Source organism: Perognathus longimembris, chromosome 10 (genome assembly GCF_023159225.1).
Source record: "Perognathus longimembris pacificus isolate PPM17 chromosome 10, ASM2315922v1, whole genome shotgun sequence".
Lineage (NCBI taxonomy): Eukaryota > Metazoa > Chordata > Mammalia > Rodentia > Heteromyidae > Perognathus > Perognathus longimembris.
Window position 1 is genome coordinate 53,294,244 of NC_063170.1, and position 21,413 is coordinate 53,315,656.

Here is a 21,413-nt window from a genome sequence, read left to right on the forward strand (position 1 = left end):
TGGGCACTGGAAATGTAGGTCAAATTGCATCACTGTAGAGAGGAACAAGCAGGAAGGTATTAGTGAAGAGCTGCCAACCTCTGTTTAGATTCCATGTCACGATGAACAAGCCTGCTTAGGTGTGAGGTTCGGGAATCAGGGGGTCATGTTTATGATGCAGTTCCAGAATGTTACATTTCAGTGATAAAAATGGTCTTTGTCTAAAACACCAGGGAGAGCAACTTACATTGGATTTTGTTTAATTTACACCTACCAGCTTCTAGAATTATTTTTGTTGCTAACTTATTATTGATGTATTGCAGCAGTTTATATTAATTTAGTCACATATTTGAATGATAACAACTGCCATATGTACATAAAAATCTATTGTTTAGCAATCTTGTAAGTCTAATGTATTTTGAGAATTATATATAATCAGATGTTTGGTGACATCTTGATTAGCATACAGAAACCACAAAATATGAATTTTATTTTAAGTATGTTTGAAGTATGCTGCTCTGTGTCTGTGTCTGTATTTTTAATAGCAACTTTAAGATACATGAAGTTTTAAACTTTGTAAACTTTAAGTTATAAGAAGTTATAAGGGCTGGGGATATAGCCTAGTGGCAAGAGTGCCTGCCTCGGATACACGAGGCCCTAGGTTCGATTCCCCAGCACCACATATACAGAAAACGGCCAGAAGCGGCGCTGTGGCTCAAGTGGCAGAGTGCTAGCCTTGAGCGGGAAGAAGCCAGGGACAGTGCTCAGGCCCTGAGTCCAAGGCCCAGGACTGACCAAAAAAAAAATAAATAAATAAAAAAGAAGTTATAAAATGCATGTTTTAGTTTTTATACACTGTGTGTGTTCTCTCCTCCTTTGTAAAATGTTCATTTATTGGCTGCCACAATTTCCTTGTTACTGACATTGTCATAAGCAGTAAATATTCTGATAGCAAAACTTACCTAATAATTACTCAGATTTTACTCCCATCTTACCTCTATCAAAAAATCAGTTTGTTATAAAATGGAAAACTAGGTGATAAAATATTTAAATGGGTTGAGTTTTATTTAATCTTATATGTTGAATGAATTGTTTTGTAAAATATGTTTATAATCCAGCATCCTTTTATATGCTTAGACTACCCAGAAAGATCCTGGGCAGTCTTCATCCAGTTTCCTCTAACTACATCATATGTCTATAGTACATCTTATGTCTTACACCAGGAAATTGGCATTGGCATCAAATGTATCTTCCATTCTGTTATTTATCACATGGGTATTTTCATGTAAGCATTACTACAATGCCCATGTGGAACTCTCCCACCTTTGAAGACATCTCCCACTATTCCCTGAACTGCAGTACCCCTACCTCCTAGAAGCCACTAAATTGGCCTCCAATTTTCACAAGTTTTCGATTTGGAAATGTTACGTAAAATCTTCTGATATTGGTTGTTTTTTTTCCACTCAAGAGTTTAAAAAAAAAGAATTTTATTAAAAATACCTGGTAAACTTCTATAGAACTGTTTAAAAAATACTTCTGAGGATCTTTTAAAAATAAAAACAAAGGTTATAACCTGGAGTTTGGTTTGCTGATGTTTAAAACTATATATTTGTTAGTTAAGATCTTTCAGACATTGCCTTACTCCTCTCCGCCCCCCCCCCCCCACCCCAATTGTATTGGATGCTAAGGCAGGCATGATATTGTTGAGCCACCCTTCCATCCATATTTTGTATTGGCTATTTTTAGGATTTGGCCTTCTTTATGTCCCACCTGGGCATGTGCTAAGCCTTGATCCACCTGTGATGACTTCCCATCGGTGTGGGCCGCTGCATCTACCTTCCTTTCAGTACAGATGGAGTCTTGCAGATTTTTCTGCCAGCACTAGCCTGGCACCATGATCCCCAGGTACATGCCACTGATCCCAACTATGGGTTAAAAAGGGATCATCTGAACTTTTCTGCCTGAGCTAGCCTTAAACCTCTTTAGTAGCTATGATTACAGATATGAACCACCTGCATTCAACTTCCTTATTGTATACTTAATGGTGATACCCTAAGGCTAAATGGAAAATTGCCCTGTGAAAAGCTCTTCCTATTAGTAAGTAGATATTACAATTGATCAGTAGAAATACCATGTACAAGTGTGTGCTTTCAATTTTACCTAGTAAGCTCTGGCTATACTTGTGTTTCATTTCATCTTGAAAGGATTTCAAAGGAAGGAAATTTTTTGAAGCAGAATATTTAAATAAACAGTAATTGAGATATTTGTACTAGATGTCTAATCTATAAACATGGTGTCACCATCGGAGATCTAGCGTTCATGATAATTTGATTAGGTTATGGAGTTTTGGTTAGGTGAGAACTGGGACAGACAGCCTGAGAAGAAACATCTTTAATACTGGTCTGTTGTTAAAGAATACATGAAATATTCTAGGATCTGTAGGAAGGCTTTTATTAATGAAGCCATGTGGCCAAACTAATGAGCTTAGCAGTAGAGAGCAAGTCCTTAGGTGCTACTCTGCAGCTCCCTGCAGTGACAAAGTTTGTGAGCACTGGCCCCTCGGCTTGCACACCTTTGTTTCTGAAGAATAACCACAGATTCTTATGAATGGGGAAACTTTGTAACTGGCAACTAATTTTCAATTGGTTCTCTAACATTTTAGACAGATTTCTTCCCAGTTAGGAAGCTGTTCTTTATAATTAAAATTGTCTTGTGTTTACCAACTTAACAATTTTTCTACAAATTACCTGTCTTCTTGTTGTTGTTTTCAAGCATAATGATAATACTTGTAGTAACTATTGGACTAGGGAAAAGAAACAAGTGTTGTTAGCTATCAACTATATATTGGTCAATGTGCTAAGTGTTTATGTACATTTACAGATGTAATTACAATATTGAGAAGTTGTCGGCTAGACATGGTGACTCGCACCTGTAATTCAAGCTAGTTGGGAGGCAGAAATCAGGAGGATCACAGCTCAGGTTAAAGGTCAGCAGATCCTATCTCGAAAGGACAACCTGGCATGGTGATTCACACCTGTAATTTCAACTATGCAAGAAGCAGAGGCAGGAGGATGAGGGTGGCCCAGGCAAAATTTAGGAGATCCTGAAAAATATTACTAAAAGCAAAAAGAACTGGGGGTGTGGCTCATGTAGTAAAGCCCTTGGTTTGCAAACACTGGGCCCTTAGTTCAAACCCTATACTTTCAAAATAAGAAAAGAAAAATTACATTAATGGTACTAAGTGGTGGATCCAAAATAAACAACATACAGACCAACTCTTTATAACTCACTAAGATTATTTGATCAGATTTATTTAAGGAGACCTGTTACCTCCTATATATGCATGTATAGGTTTATATAAATATCACATTATTTACATGCATATTTACAGAAAAATAGGATGTGCCTATTAACTACTTTGAATATTTATTGCAAGTGTGAAATGATATGAAGTATGCAGTTGTCAAAACCACTCTTTCTCTTCTTAACTGTTTTCTACATAAAGTGTGTTACAAAAACAAGAAAAATGAATGAACTATACAAATGAAAACTTGTTAGTTCTTTCATGCAATGTGTATAATCATCATGTAATTATGAAGTAGATCTTTCAAATTATAAATGCTACAGATATTCAGAGGAGAGGAGACCACTGACTTGTTCCCTATAAAATGCAGATATTACTTCTTACAGAACTGGATGAAGTACTGTATATAAAAGATGTAAAAACCATGTTGGGCCATACTAATGCTACCAGCAGCATTGCAGCATTACTTAGCATAGCTAAGATATGGAACCAACTCAGAGCCCTCTCAGTAGATGAATGGATCAAGAAAAGGTGGTATATACGCAATGGAATTATGTTTACAGAAGGAATGACATTGCCCCATTTGTAAGGAAGTAGAAATACCTGGAAAAAATTGTATTAAGTGAAGTAAGCCAGGCCCAAAGAAATGTAGGTTGCAGTTTCCCTCATTTCTAATAACTAGAATATGTCTGATATTCTTTACAGAGGTTCACTATTGCCCAATTGCTAGGTATTTATGACCATATATAATGAAATGTATCTAAATAAATTTCAAGAATTGGAAATGATGTTTTTATTATGTACAACTTGTGGGGAGGGGAAAATGAGGGGGGAAAGGGTAACAGTGTTCAAAAAGAAATGTACTCATTATCCTACTATGTAACTTTAGTAATCCCCCTGTTCATCACCTTTACAATATATTTTTTAAAAGATGTATATGGTATACTCTCAATATGTCACAGATCCCAATATTACTGTATTAGGGTGTGCCTACTTCTATAGCTACTCAAAACCTTAGTAGCTTAAAGTAATACGTGTTTCTTGTTTAAGTCAAAGCTCAGTGTTGGTTGTCAAAGAGCCTCTTGTTTCAGTTTTTCAGGAATGAATTTTGTGGCTCTGCTCTCCCTTAAGTATCGAGTCTTGTCCATTTACCAGCAGAGAATATGGGACATACCAGGATCACATCCCAGAGGTTTTTAGGGCCCAGACTAGAAATGACAGACACCTAGCACTTCTGTTTAGTGGTAGGAATAGAAGATGTTCAGAAACAGAGGTAGAATCGTTTTAAACTTGGCTCTAGTATGTGACTGCTTTCTCTTGTACTTCCCTGTACTTGCCTTACTTTCTTGTTAAATGAGCATGGTAAGAATTCCTTATTCCCCTCTATCTGTGGGAATGATGCATGCAAAGGGCTTAGCATTAGTACTGGAGATGTAGGTACTCAGTATATGTTACTATATACTGTTACTATTACCATTGTCTTGGAAGATGACTTTATAATTTCTTTTCCTTGTGCCAGTATTGAGGTTGAACTCAGGGCTTAGTTACTATTCCTTAGCAATTTCATTCAAGGTTAGCATTCTACCACTTGAATCACAGCTCAAGTTCTGGCCTTTTGATGATTAATTGGAGAAAAGAGTTGCATATACTTTCCTTTCTAGGCTGACTTCAAACCACATTCTTCAGGTCTTAGCTTCACGATTAGCTAGGATTATATAAGCATAAGCAATCAGTGCTTCTTTCATATCTTTCAATTTTCTTTCCTTCCTTCTTCCCTCCCTCCCTTCTTTCTTTCCCTCTTTCCTTCTTTCCCTCTTTTTTTTTTTTTTGTGTTTTCTTTTTTGTAGTACAGGGGATTGAACTCAGAACCTCATGCTTGTAAGCCAGGCATTCTACTACTTGAGCTACACCACCATCCTGCCTTTGTAATCTTTTGACTTGACCAGGTTTTATAAATGACAAATTGGAGAAATACTGGGAACTTTACTATATTTTTAGTTCTCTTTTAGGCTAGTGGTGAAATAGGGCACTTTAACAAAAATTGATAGATAAAATATCTTGTTGACTCTCCCTCAGATGAAAGGAAGGGAGAGCCTTTTAACCTCTGAATCCTGGGAGAAATAGCATTATGCTAGATGAGCTTGAGATGGAGGATCTGTGCACATGAAATGACACAGGAATAAAGAACAGCTGTTTTGAACCGTTTTGAAAACTCAGGGATGGAATGTAGTATAGGTATGTAGATGCTGTCAGAAAGTAAAGCTCCTTTAACAACAAGTTAAACTCCATTTGAGGGGGCTGCATGAAGTGTTGAGAAAACCTTAGAACAGACTGTAGGAACTAAAATGTATCTCTGAAATCTAGGCTAGAGTTGATGAAACTCTTCCTCATAATTGATGTAGGCCAAACCCAAATTGGTGTGTTTTTAGCCACTTAATGCTCATGGAAGAGACTTGAGAGCAGTCCTTATTAGTGGCAATTTCTGACTGACCTTTGAAGAGGAGGATATTCAGTTGCCCCATTGAAAAGGGGTTGTGCCGAGTATGAGTTCATTAAATTTGCCAGGGAGAAAGCCTTTCAGGGCACAAATCATACCTTCCTCCTGGAAGGAAAATAAGTGATGTCGCCAGCTGGGTACTTTAGAAAGTACTGCTCCGTGACAGGAGGCAACCGAGGCATGGCATCAGCTGCTGTCTCCTTGCAGGAGAGCTGACCCCATGGCCAGCGTTTTGGACTTTGCAAGAGAAACTGAAAATTTGAGATTGTGCAACTCTTCCTGATTTTTAAATTGGCAACCAATATCTATAATTCTTTTTCATGAGTATCGAAGACAAAACAGGTGGGTTTTGTGCTTTCTGTTTGCAGTGAGTGTGAAAGGGTGGAGAGAACATGCAAATGTGGCTCAGCCACTATGCTACTGAATGTGCTGCTGCAGTGTCAAGCATTGTACATGATAAGGAATATGAGTACTGAATATATAAATCAATATTGGTAAACCTGCCTTGCCTTTAGACTTTATCCATGTGTAGCATTTGGAGTCAGCCTTCAGGGTTTCAGGTTTTTCCCCAGCTCTGACTCACAAGATAACAAGGATCAAGTCAAAACTAAGTCATGCTCCCTATAGGGCCCACATGTCATGTTCTTTTCTTCTCTTCCATGACTCCAAGAGTACCTAGAGTGCCAGTCTCATATTAAAGTATGTGCTTTGTACTGTTCTCTCCTACTTCTTACTACCATCATTTAGAATAATCTTTTCTAAAAATTATATTTATATAATGCTTGCTACATGAAGGAATTAAAGTTATCAAGTTTTGTGGTTCTAGTAAAATCTTGCCACTTTACCTTTCAAACCATTTCTTACTGCAAAACATTAAGTTGCTCTTGGTGTACTGAAAAAGGAACTAAATAGCACTAAAGGCCTGATTCTGGTACCAATTTCAAACCATTTATTTTCTGGTCAACCAAGCAATTATGACCTTTCTTGGTGTATTTCCTCTCTAGTAAATTGGGGATCATAAAGCAGCTTTTTCAAACACAGGCTTGTGAAGATCAAATGAGAGAATATATAGAACATCTAATGAGTATTTTTTCCCTACTAAAGATTTTTTAACTCCATTCTATATAGAAAAGTTACTATTTTAAAATGCTTATTGTTAGTAACTACCATTACTATTCTCCCCAGTGATTTCCTGTAAAGCACTTAAAATGTATATAGGCTTGTAAATGGTGAATTATTTTAAAACTAAAACTATCTGGGAAAGATTACATAGCATCCAAGAGCTAGTGACTTCCAAGGAGAAATATCTTGAGTCTCCTAATGGAAAATTGAAAAAAATGGCTTGATTTAGTGAAATCAGATTAAGTAAGAATCTAATCTGATGACAGTGTTGTTCCACCTCCAGTCTACTTACTCTAAACGAATCTCCATTAGGGAGGTGAAAGGTTATTCAAACAGTGTCTGTATTGACTTTCTCATAGTAATTTGTAGTTCACTTTGAGTGATTTTTGCATAAGTATAAAATGTCTAGCATGCAAAAATTAATTTTGGTTCAAGACAGACATGTTAAGTAAGATAGCAGCTTTTATTGGAAGTTAGGCAGAAAGGGAGCACTAAAATGGAAATCTGAAATTTTTAAATGATACAGACTGCAAAGAATGAGAAATCTGGAGAAGAGAAACATCTGGCTTCCTAAGATTGTAGGAATGGTTTTGAGTAGCCTTTTGTGGGCAAATAAAACTGAAACTTTCAAAAGGGAAAAGGTAAGCATATGATCTAAGAATAACCTAAAAGTCAGCAAAAGTAATGACAAATGCATGTACAAAACATGGTGTGAATGTTCAATAACTTTCAGAGATGCTTCCTCACTATCTTAGAATCTCAGCATAGAAATGGTTTTTTTTGTTTTTTTTTTTTCTTTTTTTTTCGGCCAGTCCTGGGCCTTGGACTCAGGACCTGAGCACTGTCCCTGGCTTCCTTTTGCTCAAGGCTAGCACTCTGCCACTTGAGCCACAGCGCCACTTCTGGCCATTTTCTGTATATGTGGTGCTGGGGAATCGAACCCAGGGCCTCATGTATACGAGGCAAGCTCTCTTGCCACTAGGCCATATCCCCAGCCCCTATTTGTGTTACCATTTTATAGTATGTAAAAATAAATAAAAGTTGAATGATACAATATTCCTACTACCTACCTTAGAATAAAGTTTAGGAGAGAGTATATTTGTAGTGAATTGTCCATAAGAAAACCATCCTATCCTGTGCTTTATACTTTAACAGCACCTGCCCTGTGAAAGTGTCATCTAACTTGGAAACGAGCTTAATTTCTTACTCTGGTTTGTTAATCCTCAGTCCTTTGACTTTACCCCAAATTTAATAGTACCCTATTTTATGTGAAATGTGTATATTATAACTATGAAGATAATATAATACATAGCTTTGTGCCTTAAAGATGGGTTGAGTTTTTGTTTTGATTCAAGTGTTATACATTGCTTTTATAAATTGCTGAGTGATAAAGGACGGAAAGATCTTTCTAAGTAATGATCTTATTCAGTGTGTGTGTGTGTGTGTGTGTGTGTGTGTGTGTGTGTTTTAAATCTATAATTCCTGTAGTTTTCACAGGAACTGGCTTCCAAATAGCTATTTTTAAAATTAAGTGAAAACTCATTATTGGCAAATTATGTACAATGATTTTTAAGCCCCAAGAAGTTGACTCTATGTATACATATTAAGCAATCATTTGTTCTTAGTTTATTGTAAATATAGTCAATTAAGTTCATTGTAAAAAGAATGAGTTGCATTTGTTTTCAAATTGATAGAACTCCTGAATTTTAACACTTTGACATTTCAAAGCACATGTAATGATATTTTCAATCTGGCAACTAATAGGATTATAAATTTCTGATTGGCTTTATATCCACTATTTCATCCCATTGCCTTATTATTATTATTTTAATCTCAACAGAATTACGAAGAAAGAGCTTCCACAGTTGCAGCAAATGAAGATTCACTAGTAAATCAGTCAGGAATTTTGGCCTGCCCTCCAGAGCAAAGGTAACTCAATAAGATCCTAAGTTTAAGCATAATCTGAGTATTATCTTTGTAATAACAAAGTGACAATGTATGGAGTATGATATTGTTAAATGTTGTTTCTCAACACAAAATATACACTGCCTCCCACACACTTTGGTTAAAGCTTGCAGACTTTAAAATAGGATAACCACTCATCTAACATTCTATACATACCACTTGTTCTTAGGATGTTGTCTAGAAGTCTAGTGGTTTTCTTCCAAATGAAGCTCCCTCAGGTCTTCATTTCTTCTTCCCCCATACAATGTAGACTTAGCTACTCAGGGAAGGGAAGATCCTAGGCAAGATTATAAAACAGGAAGTTCTTCAAGCATACTGTCTAATGCCAGTGCCTTTGCCCAGGCTCCCAGATAGCTCTGTACTTATGAGTAGTGCCATTTTGTTTTAAAAATAGCAGCCATCATTAATGGAGTTTCTCACTACGTTTTCCATTCTGCATTTAGTATATGGGGAGAATAGCTAGTTTTACAGTAAGTGGAAAAGGGCAAGGGTTCTTGGAAGAGGTTTGATATTTTTTTTTTTTTGGTGGGGGGCAGTCTTGGGGCTGAACTCAGGGCCTGAGCACTATCCCTGGCTTCTTTTTGCTCAAGGCTAGCACTCTGTCAACTTGAACCACTGGCATTTTCTATATATGTAGTACTGAGTAGTCAATCCTAGGGCTTCATGTATACAAGGCAAGCACTCTTGCCACTAAGCCATATTCCTGGCCCCTGATTTTTTTTTAATTCATCTTCTGAAAGGAATGAGAGGATTTACAATTCAAGATGCAATTTAAAATGAGTCATTGAAGGCTAAAACTGAACAGAGTCCAAGCAGGAAAACTAAAGGAATTTCAGCTTCTGGAATTGATCATACTTAGGCAAGAAATGTGATGTCTCAATCAGGTTCTAAGCAACTGCAGCAGAAATGGAAACATGTTGTACAAGACTCACACTGATGTATGAATATAACATTTTTACCATTACCAAACCAAGAGATGGCTTCAGGAAGAATGTGATAGTTCTAGATTTTTACAAGAACAGTTTAGATACTTAAAAGAACAGGAATCTAAGCAGCTATAAAGTCACCACCCTTAAATTAGGCCCTTAAAATTTTTCTAGTCTACACCAAATCGCCAGAAGTAGACTGTGGCTCAAGTGGTAGAGCACTAAGCAGAAATGCTCAGGATCAATGCCTAGGCCCTGAGTTCAAGGCCCAGAACTGGCACAAACAAACAAGTAAATATTCTGAACTGGTAAAAAACCAGCAGTATAAAGGCAGCATTCAGTGATAATCAAAGTTGCTGTCACAATGAATGGTGTTCATTGTGGTGTAAAACTAGAATCAGGGCTGTCCTGAATGGTGCTCAGCCTTTGACCAAAGTAGAGTTTGGGAAGACAGTATATGAGGAAACATATCTGACAGATTGCCAAAGTAGCTCTTTGGTTCAGAACTCATTACTAAATATTTACTTTGAGTAAAGGGATTATGGCTGTGAGGAAAAAAATAAATAGGTAATTTCCATGAACAGTAATTATAACTTAACCTTTTGTGAATACCATACTGATGAAAAGATTAATATGATACCAGAAAGGAAGGACAGAGAAAGAAGAGTCACAGACCCAAAATTCTGTAGGGTTAGATATAAAGAGGAAAAAAAGTGGCCAGGATGGAATTGTGAACTGAATGTAAAGTGGCAGCCCCTTTTAAGCACTGGTTGACTGTAGTTCCAGTATCCATTTACTGAGTAGTAGATAACATGCTATGTTGTTTTTTCTAGACACTGAGCACAAATTAGTAAATGAAAGCCATAAAAGTACTTTTGATTTTATACTCTTTAAAAAATGAAAAATAAGAATGATGTATATTTGACATGTACAGCATATTGTTTTATACTGTAGAATGACTAAATTACTCAGTTCACACATATGCACCCCGTATTTTCTTAGTCATCTTTTTGTGATTAAATCCTAGAATTATAGGCGTGAGCCATGGGCACCTGGCTTACGTTTACTTTTTAATAGAAAAGAGGCAAATGTAAGTAAACATATATTATATCAGATAATTATAATTAGTTAGAAAAAACAGAATAAGAATTGGTGAGCTGATGAGAAGTAGAACTTAAAATTTTAAATGGCAGTTTTCAGGGCAGAAATGTGAGATCTGAGCATTAAGGGTAAAAGAGTGAGCTATTACTCTCTCTTTCTCTCTCTCTCTCTCTCTCTCTCTCTCTCTCTCTCTCTCTCTCTCTCTCTCTCTCTCTCTCTCTCTCTCTCTCTCGGAGTGAGCAAGTAGCCAGTGTGGGCTGCACTCGTTGTGCAAGTAAGAGAAAAAGGAGAAAGGAGGAAACTGTCTCTAAGGGAAAAAATGGTAAGGCAACAAATAGGGAACGAGGCCAGGTATAAGGCCACTGAACAGGCTTTTTCTTTTATTCTGATAGAAGTAGGTCACTACTGGAAAGTTCTGAGTAGAGGAGTGACTTGATCTGGAGGCTGCTACATTAAGATCAGTTATAGGGACAGAGTTAAAGACAGTGAAAAGAGTTAAGCTGTGTCTATAAACCAGATAAGAGATAATGATATTGTCAGACTTGCAAAATTTTTAAGGGAAACAAAATGTGTACTTTAAAGAATATTTCAATGAGGTTTTCAGTGTTAACTAATTTAAGAAACGTATCCAGTTGGAATGAAACCCAGTAAGGGATTAAGGCTCCTTTCTGTTGATATTTTGTCACCTCAGTTATATAAAATTTGCGGAAAAAAAAAATCAGAGGAAGTTGAGAACTTTGGGTCAGGCTAAGTTAGGGAAGAGAAAATTGGCCTAATAGTCACGTGAAAACTAGCTTTTGGGGGCTGGGGATATAGCCTAGTGGCAAGAATGCCTGCCTCGGATACACGAGGCCCTAGGTTCGATTCCCCAGCACCACATATACAGAAAATGGCCAGAAGCGGCGCTGTGGCTCAAGTGGCAGAGTGCTAGCCTTGAGCGGGAAGAAGCCAGGGACAGTGCTCAGGCCCTGAGTCCAAGGCCCAGGACTGGCAAAAAAAAAAAAAAAAAAAAAACTAGCTTTTGGTTCACTGATGAGGTAAAAAGAGGTAAGAGATAATGGTATGCTACTATTCCCAACTGCTACAGAGTGGCAACAACTCAAATATCTTATCAGCTGGTGGATGGATGAATAAAATGTGGTGTGTGCGTGCAGTAGAATACATATCCACTGGATTATGTTCCAGTGGAGGGCTGGAGTTATTACTTAGTGCTAAGAACTCGCCAAAAATGTATGAGGCCATGGGTTCGATCTCCAGTAGGGAAGAAAAAAAATGTCCAGTAAATTCAGGAAAATGAGAGATACTCCCAACCTTGTAAGTACCACCCTTTTTGCATTCATGCATACATTTGCTAACCTTTTTATTAATTAGGTACAATAAGATTAATTATAATAAAATCAAACAATTAAAATATTCTAGAAGACATGTAAACATTGTTGACTCCCTCTTTGTTAAAGTATCTTACTGTGTTACTCTCTCTTGTCCTGATGTAAGTTAATAAAATTGGCTGCTTTGTAGCATAGTGTTAGGCTATAATGGAAGGATTTGAACATAGCACTGTAATGCCATGACAATCAGTGTGATAACTGAGACCACTTATATATTACATGGGCATCAACAACATAAATACATTGGAGAAAGGGATGATTCATATTCTGGACATATTGTTGTAGAACGTTGGGAAGTCTTATCAAGCCATTCAGAACAGTGTACATTTTAAAACATATTGAACAAATCTGAAATTTTCCATTTATTTTCAACCAAGGTTGACTACATGTAATTGATAGCAAAACTTGGGATAAGAGTGGACTGCTATATTAGCCATAAAAGGAGTGAACTCCAACATGAATAAACCTTGAAAACATAATACGAAGTAAAGGAAGCCAATACCAAAGGCACACCTACTGTATGGGTCTATTAATATGGCATAGCCAGAATAGGCAAACCCAGAGAGGCAGAAAGCACGTGTGATTTCTTAGGCAAAGAGGAAGGAGTATTGGAGAATGACTGCATATGCATAGGGGCTTTCCTTCTGGGCTGGTAATAATGTTGTAGAACTGTAGTAGTTAGTTCCACATTGTGAATGTACTAAGATGCCACTATTATTGTTCACTTTAAAATGGATAAATTGGTGAATTTTTATTTTGTGTGAACTTTACCCAAGTGGAAGAGAGATAATGATATTCAGGAAAAAAAAAACTTTCATGACGTATGTTTTATGTTTTGGATGCAAGTAGCTAGTTTAGCTAAAGTGAAATTTTTGTAAAGGGGGAGCCATGGATGATAAGGCTGGGACAGATAGTGAAAGATGTTGACTGCCAGAATAACAAGTTGAGCAGCTGCAAAGTATATCAGCTTATACTCCATGAGAAAGAAAGAAAGATTGATGCTTTGGGAATATAAGCTAAAAGTTGAGTTTCAAAGCAAAGGAAATAGCCTCTGATTTTATCAGTCTGTGATACTGCTATTCAACGAATGCAGTTTTGTGACCATCTCCCAAAGCCTAGTTTTGAGTTTCTTCTTTTGTATAACAGCTTTATTACAGTGAGCGGTTATAAATGTATATTGTTTAAAATCTGTATGCCAGATACAAGCTCCTTACATTTATGGAATTAAAGCTTCTTTCATCTTCTATTCCTCTTAAGTTCAGAATTACCTAGATTACTATCTATTCATAGACTTGCCAACATTACTTTTCACCTGGGTACATTATATGCACAGTATATTTGTTGCTGTTGTTGTTTGTTGTTGTTGGTCATGGGGCTTGAACTCTGGACCTAGGCACTATCTCTGAGCTCTTCAGCTCAAGGCTAGCACTCTTCCACTTGAGCCACAGCACCACTTCCTGTTTTCTGGTTGTTGATAGGAGATAAGAGTCTCAGGGACTTTCCTGCCCAGACTGGCTTTGAATCACGATCCTCACATCTCAGCCTCCTGAGTAGCTAGGATTACAGGCATGAGCCACTGTCACCCAGCATGCATAGTATTTTTTACATGTTGCTTCAAAAAATTTTATTTTGGCCATCTAGACATTTCTTTCTTTAATATTGTTATTACCCACTGTATACTTTTGTTTTTTTTTAAGTTTTTATTATAAAACTGATGTACAGAGAGGTTACAGTTTCACACGTTAGGCATTGGATACATTTCTTGTACTGTTTGTTACCTTGTCCCTCATACCCCCTCCCCCCTCCCCCGTTGTATACTTTTATTTGTAAAAGCAAAAAAGTTGAAAAATGTCATGTACCTCTATTAGAAAGAAGGTGAAGAATCATAAAATATAAAAGTAACTAAAACTGAGTGCTTACTTTGTTCCAGGTATTGTTCTAGGCATGTCAACTCATAGTCACGTCACAGCAATTTGATGGGGTAGATAATATGATCTTTGTATAGTAGGAATTAGGCAAAGTTAGCTCTAACTCCTTGTTGCCATGAGCAGTGCTATGGTGGGTGATGACCAATCATAGAACTTTTTCAAGAGAAGTGTTTAATTTCAAGGTTTTTTAGTATATTGTTGTACCACCATCACCCGTATCTAGATCCAAAACATTTTCAGTTTGTTTCTGGAAAGAAAACCTCTTTCTCATTAGCACTGACTTCCATAGTCCACTTTCCTGCTCCCATAAAATCAGTAATCAGACTTCTATCTCCATAGATTGGCTTCTTTAGAATAGTTCATACATATGAAATCATATGATGTATGACTATTTGTCAACTTTTGGGCACTATGGCAAAATACTTGAAAAAAAACAACTTGAGGTTGGGGGCTTGGTTTTGGTTCATGGTTCCATTTTGGTCCATTATCATTTGGATCCCATTATTTCTGGGCCTATGGAGAAGCAGAACATTGTGGTAGGAACACATGGTGAGATAAAGCTGCACCTTTCATGGGCAGCAGGACCAGACTTGGGCAGAAACAAGGTAACTCTTCAAGGCTATACTGTCAGAGACCTACTTCTTCCTATTAGGTCCTTACCTTAGGTTTCCATCACCTCCCAATAGTCCATTCTGATCTAAATCCATCAGTGGGGTGAGCCAGTGATGAGATTAAAGCCCTCATAATCCGAGAACTACTGACCTACTACATTGGCTCCCAAGCCTTCAATATGTGCATCTATGTGGGACATTTCATATCCAAACCATAATACTGACCTTTTGTGTCTGACTTCTTTTTTCACTTCATGTAATATTTTCAAGATCTATCCACGTATTATATACTGTATGGCTATACTAAAATTTGTTTATTAATCAACTGATGGGCATTATTTATGTTTAGTCTTTTATGAATAGTACTACTAATGAACACTGGAGTATAAATGTCTTTTTGAGTGTGCTTTCACTTCTTTTGTGTATACACCTGAGAGTAGGATTGCTGGGTTATACTGCTAATTTTATGTTTAACCTTTGATTTTTTTTTTTTTTTGTCAGTTGTGGGGCTTGAACTCAGGGCCTGGGCATTGTCTTTGAGCTTCTTTGTGCTCAAGGCATGCACTCTACCACTTGAGCCACAGCACTACTTCTGGTTTCTGAGTGGTTGATTAGAGATGAGAGTCTCACAGGGACTTTTCTACTTGGGCTGGCTTCAAACTGCAGTCCTCAGGTCTCAGCCTCCTGAGTAACTAGGAATTACAGGTGTGAGTCACTGGGGCCTGGCGTATTAACCTTTTCAGTAAGTGCCAAACTGTTTTCCAGAGTGGCTGTACCATTTTACAATCCAACCATCGACGTATGGAAGTCCTGCTTCTTTACATTTTTGCAAGCCCTTTCCGTTTTCTAATTTCTTGCTGATGTTAGATTTTGATTACTGGCATCCTAAGTAGGTGTGAAGTGGTACTTCATAGTTTGGGATTTGCTTCTTCCTAATGCCTATTGATGTTAAGAATTTTTCATTTGATCTTTGTGGTATTAGTCCTTGCCAATTTTAATGATAGATTTGTCTTTTTAGAAAAATATTGAAGTGTAGGAATTTTTTCTATAGTCTAGATGCAAGTTCCTTATCAGGAAAATGATTTGCAAAAGCTGTCTCCACTCCACTTAATGATGGCCTTTGAAGCACTAAAGTTGAGTTTTACTGACATCTAATTTACCTATTTGGTTCTGTTTTTCAAGAAATACCTAATGAGTCAGAATCTAGCTCATTATTAATTGCTATCTTGCTGCCACTGTCCCAGAAACTATTTGGAAAATCCTAATGTTTTCTGAGGAGTATCTGTTTTCTTAAGTGGAGAAGGGAGGAAAACTTTGAAAAGCAGGAAGAGCAGATCTTTTTCATTAAGAGCAATTTGTTTCAGTTTTTGCTTCTGAAATTCCTTCACTTAGAGCAGTTTGTGGGGAGGTGGAAAGAAGATCAAAATTTTCAGGTCCTAAAGATTTTATATTGACCAAAAGAGAATATGAGGCCAGGTGTGGTGACTTATTGCTGTAATCCTAGCTCTTGGAAGGCAAACACGGCTGTTATGGTTCAAATCCAGACCCAGCATAAAAATTCAAAAGACTTAATCTCAGTCAATAGCTGGATGTAGTGGCATGTGCCTCCTATCCTAGCTATGGAAGAAATATGATATCTGGGCCTAGTGGTACATACCTGTCATCCCCTCTGCCATAGGTAAGCATAAGATCACAGTCCAGGTTGGCCCCAGCATGAAGTTAGACCCTATCTCAAAAATCACTAATGTACAAAGGGGCTAAAGCATGGCTCAAGTATTAGAGTGTCTGTTTGACAAGATACATTCAATTCCCAGTACTGCATTGAAGAGAGGGAGAGAGGAGGAGACAGACTGACACCAAGAGACAGAGACAGAGAGAAAGAGAGAGAGAGAACCCATGAACATGAGTTAAGAAGTGAAAAGTGAGCCATTGATGATACTATTTAAAATTAGATTGGCTATGGGAGTCTGATAAGTTTGTGCTTTTAGAAAGAAATATTTAGGGACAATAGTGATTTGAATTATCGACCACTTGTTGTGTGAGAATTTCTTTACATCTGTGTGTACTTAGTGGAAGAGAAAAACAGGAACTGCCTTTAAGCATTGTAATTCAAATGCACTTTAGGAAAAGATAGTTAAATAATGCCCTCCTTTTACCTTTGAAGGGCTTTACTTTGGCAGTAAAGAGGGAATGAAGTTTTTATGGAGCAATCTATTCTTTGAGAAGCAGTACAAACCAAGATATGTTTGCTAGATCAAGGTGGAAAGAATGTGGAAAAGGGAACCAGTCTCCAGTGGCTCACACCTGTAATGCTAACAGCCTCTCAGAAGGCTGAGGTCTGATTGTTGCAGTTCAAAGACAGCCTGGGCAGAAAAACCCTTGAAACTCTTATCTCCAGTAACTACCAAAAAGCTGCAAGTGGAGCTGTAGCTCAAGTGGTAGAATATTAGTTTTGAGCACAGCTCAGAGAAACACACAGGCTCTGAGTTCAAGCCCCAGGATGCACACACATATTCTCTCTCTCTCTCTCTCACACACACACACACACCCATACACACACACACGTGGAAAATTAAGGACACCGTGTCTTTTGTATTTGTAGCTTGGGCTACAATTTTGCTGAAGAGGGAAGAGATATCTGTGTTGTTACTAACAGTCCTATTCTGTTTTTCCTGGAGTTCAACCTTAGGCACATGCTGACCAGCTTAGGGACCTGTTCACATTCGATGATTTGTAGACAAACAAGTTCCAGGGTATAAACAAACTCTTCTCATGGAGAAGGCAAACATATTCTGCCCCTATCATATTTTTCCTTGCCATCTTGATTTCATAGCATATACTCTTTACTCCAGGATTTGAATTTCCGTGGCTTAGTAGTGGTAGGGATGAATTCTCTTGTGCTTAATGGGAGGGATCAGGAAAGATTTTGTTAAAGAAATTGAACTTGAGGAGATTGATTGGATGGTAGTATTTCAGCCAAGGGAAGGATCATATTATAGATGTAACAAGTACTGACTTGGGAGCTGGAGCTGAGCATGTTGGAAGCTATGGATCAGTTGTTTTGATTGGGTAGAGACTACCCGAAGGAAGAAATTAAATATACAAAAATGGTACAATTGAAGCAGGGACAGATTATAGAAGGCCTTAAATTCTAGGGGAGAGTTTTTGGTTCACCCTGAAAGTGATAGAGCAAGGACTGCCATATCTATAGCAAGAGTAGGGCTATAGCATTGACAGAATAAAATTGGAACTTCCTATGTGACAGATGACATGCTGATAATAATAATACCTGACATTATGGCATGCTTTGGCACTAGCAATTTCTTAATGTTCCTCATAGGGTAGAAAACTCTTGTTTTACTCATTTTGTACATGAGGAAACAGGCTAAGTGATTTCCCAGCATGATATAGCTAGGAAGTTTTGGAATGGGATTCACCTGGGAGATGATCTTGTATTTTACTTCATCAAAGGCAGTCCACCAAGACTGTATAGTCAGCTTTCTTTTAGAGTGAAATATTGGTTCATCTTTCCCATTTCATTTTTATAATTATAACCCTTTTCTTTTTTTAAAAACAAATGACCGAAGCTGGGTACCAGTAGCTCACATCTGTAATCATACCTACTCAGTTGGCTGAGAACTGAGGATTGTGGTTCAAAGCCAACCCTGAACAGGAAAGTCCATAAGACATTTATCTCCAATTACCTATCAAAAATCTGGAAGTGGACCTGTGGCTTGAGTGGTAGAACACCAGCCTTGAGGTCCCTTAGTCCAGGCCTTGAGTTCAAGCCCCAGTTCCTGCACAGAAACAAGACTTAAATTCAAGATTTCTAGTCGCTTATCATAGAATTATAGGTCATTATTAAGTCTCTTAATACATTTGAGCTTTCTTAAAAATTGCATTTATTACCTTTTATAATTGATTACCTTTTGTATATGTATTTAAAAATCTTTTTCTTATCAATTCCTTATTCCTTATCAATGTTTTTATGAGAATACTGTATATACTACTATAACTATATACATATGAATAAAGAGACAAGTCAAATTTCAAAGCTGTGAACTAGTTAGCAAGTAATGCATTTTGTAGTCTTCAGAAGCTAATTATTCATCATTTTTTAGTCCCCACCATTGTAACTACCTTTACTGTTTCTAAATTGTACTTGTCATCCACTCTACCACTGAGCTGATGAATTCAGTTTTTTCCTTCCACTATTCTCCCTCTACTGGAATACCAGTGTATTTATGACAGTCTGCAAGGTATTTCACTAGGGGGAGCCTGATTAAGGAAGGTTTTCCCATGTTCCCCTTTGCAGAATAGAGACTGCTTTCTCTGGAGAAAAAAGGAGGAAAGAGACAGTTGTGGTCAAAGGAGCTAGAGAGAATATGAACAAAGGTTCTGCCAATTTTAGGAAATAAACCAAAGCCAACACATTCCTAATTCATTGAATCTTAGTTTCTTGGTAACTTAAATGACTAGTTCCTTTGGGTTTGATAATGGAGAATCTCTGTTGTCAACCCTGTAATTTATATAGATAAAGATACCGTAGTTACTAGTTTCCAAATTTATTAAAATGTTGCACTGGGGGCTGCAAATATGGCCTAGTGGCAAGAGTGCTTGACTCCTATACATGAAGCCCTGGGTTCGATTCCCCAGTACCACATATATAGAAAATTGCCAGAAGTGGCGCTGTGGCTCAAGTGGCAGAGTGCTAGCCTTGAGCAAAGAGAAGCCAGGGACAATGCTCAGGCCCTGAGTCCAAAGCCTAGGACTGGCCAAAAAAAAAAAAAAAAAAAAAAATGTTCTTCTTAAAATGTTGCACTGGGACTGGTGGTTCCCCCCCGCCAAAAAAAAAGGTTTGTGTGGGGCCTTGCATGTTACAAAAAAGTTCAGGCAGGTTCAACCTTTTTATATTAATCTGGATTTAAAAACCAGAAAGATCAACTTAAAAATTACATGTTATGATGCCTTTGAACAGAAAGCACTACACAAGTGAATCTGCTGGATGAAGAATCTTTTTTTGTAAAGAAAGACCTTGTTACCCTTGGCACTTATTGGGAACAGTCTTAAATTTGGATAGTGAAGTAAGACCATATTTTAAATACATCCTTGGAAGAGATGAAATGTTAAGTCTCTCAGCAGTGGTTAAAAAACTAGGAATTCCCGGATAAACTAAAGTCCATCATTCATACCCTACAAAGCACATATCCATTTATAGGTGCAGATATACCGAAGTTCTCTAAAGCTATAAAATAGCATCAGAAGTCCTGATAAATATCATGGGAGATATGCTGTTAGAATACTTTGTAGTAAATGACTGTAAATTGTATGAGCCATTTTCTTTCTGTATTTTAGGGTAAGGAGAATGGTATATTTAGGAATGATGTTACTAAGTTTGTTACTATGGCCATGTAGGAAAAATTCAAGTATTTGAGTTTTTGTTGTATAATTATTTATAAGCAGTACTCTGTATAGGAAACACATTAAAAATGTTAATATTTGAATATTGGAAATGCATTCTCAGCTCGCCATTTTGACTTTTGTTGGGGATTTCTTCCAACTACTATGGAAACCCAAAATCTATGAACACCAGAATCTATTAGGAGGCAGGAATTTTTAATTGGTATGAAAGAGTGGTAAAAGGTAGGTCCTCAACAAAAGAGAATCTTCTTCACATTCGCTCCAGTTTGGTAACAAACTTTGTAGGGAAGTATTGAACTGAATTGTTCATGGTGATGTGATACATTTTATTATCATATGTAAAGTATTTGTGTTGAAATTTGGTTTCAGAGGATGATTTGCTATACGTTTTGGAATTTTGACCTTGTCTGTACTTTACAGATTAGATTGAGTCCTTGGCAAGTCAGGTAATGTGCCTAAGGTTACATAGTTTGTAGTTGGAAAAGCTATTATCTGAACATGGCAACAACAATTCTGGCTCTAGAACCCAACCTCTGTCAGTTGTAAATAATAAAATATTGAGATAATGCAGTAAGGTATATATAGCATATGCTTAGCACCTTGTAAGTGCTCAATAACTGATAGCTGCTACTATGAATCATTTCCTATAATAACTATCATACTACTAAGAGGATACTTAATGTTTTTTTATTTTTCCTATTTTTTTATTTTTTATTTTTATTTATTTATTTTTTTGGCCAGTCCTGGGCCTTGGACTCAGGGCCTGAGCACTGTCCCTGGCTTCTTCCCGCTCAAGGCTAGCACTCTGCCACTTGAGCCACAGCGCCGCTTCTGGCCGTTTTCTGTATATGTGGTGCTGGGGAATCGAACTCATGTATCCGAGGCAGGCACTCTTGCCACTAGGCTATATCCCCAGCCCTTTCCTATTTCTTTATAATATCAATCAAAACCTTTGAATTAAAAAAAAGAAAAGTGGCTCAAATGGTAGAATCCTAGCCTCAAGCAAAAGAAGTTCAAGGACAATGCCAGGGCCCTGAGTTCAAGCCTCAGGACTGGCCAAAAAAAAAAAAAAAATCAGTTTATGAGCTGGGAATGTGGCTTAGTGGTAGACTGCTTGCCTAGCACATATGAAGCCCTGGGTTCTATTCCTCAGCACCACATAAACAGAAAA

At 37.3% G+C, this 21,413-nt stretch overlaps 1 protein-coding gene across 4 annotated transcripts in view; it reads left to right on the top strand.

The window, feature by feature from the left end:
• The window catches only part of Atxn7 (ataxin 7), a 131,783-nt gene that overhangs the window by 17,930 nt on the left and 92,440 nt on the right, over positions 1 to 21,413 (top strand). For 3 of the 4 annotated variants that reach the window (XM_048356075.1, XM_048356080.1, XM_048356076.1), the window contains one exon: positions 8,743 to 8,831. The exons of the other annotated variant lie outside the window; for it this stretch is intronic. The gene's annotated coding sequence lies outside the window, so the exon portion shown is untranslated. The remainder of the gene's footprint in view (positions 1 to 8,742; positions 8,832 to 21,413) is intronic. 4 annotated transcript variants of the gene reach the window in all.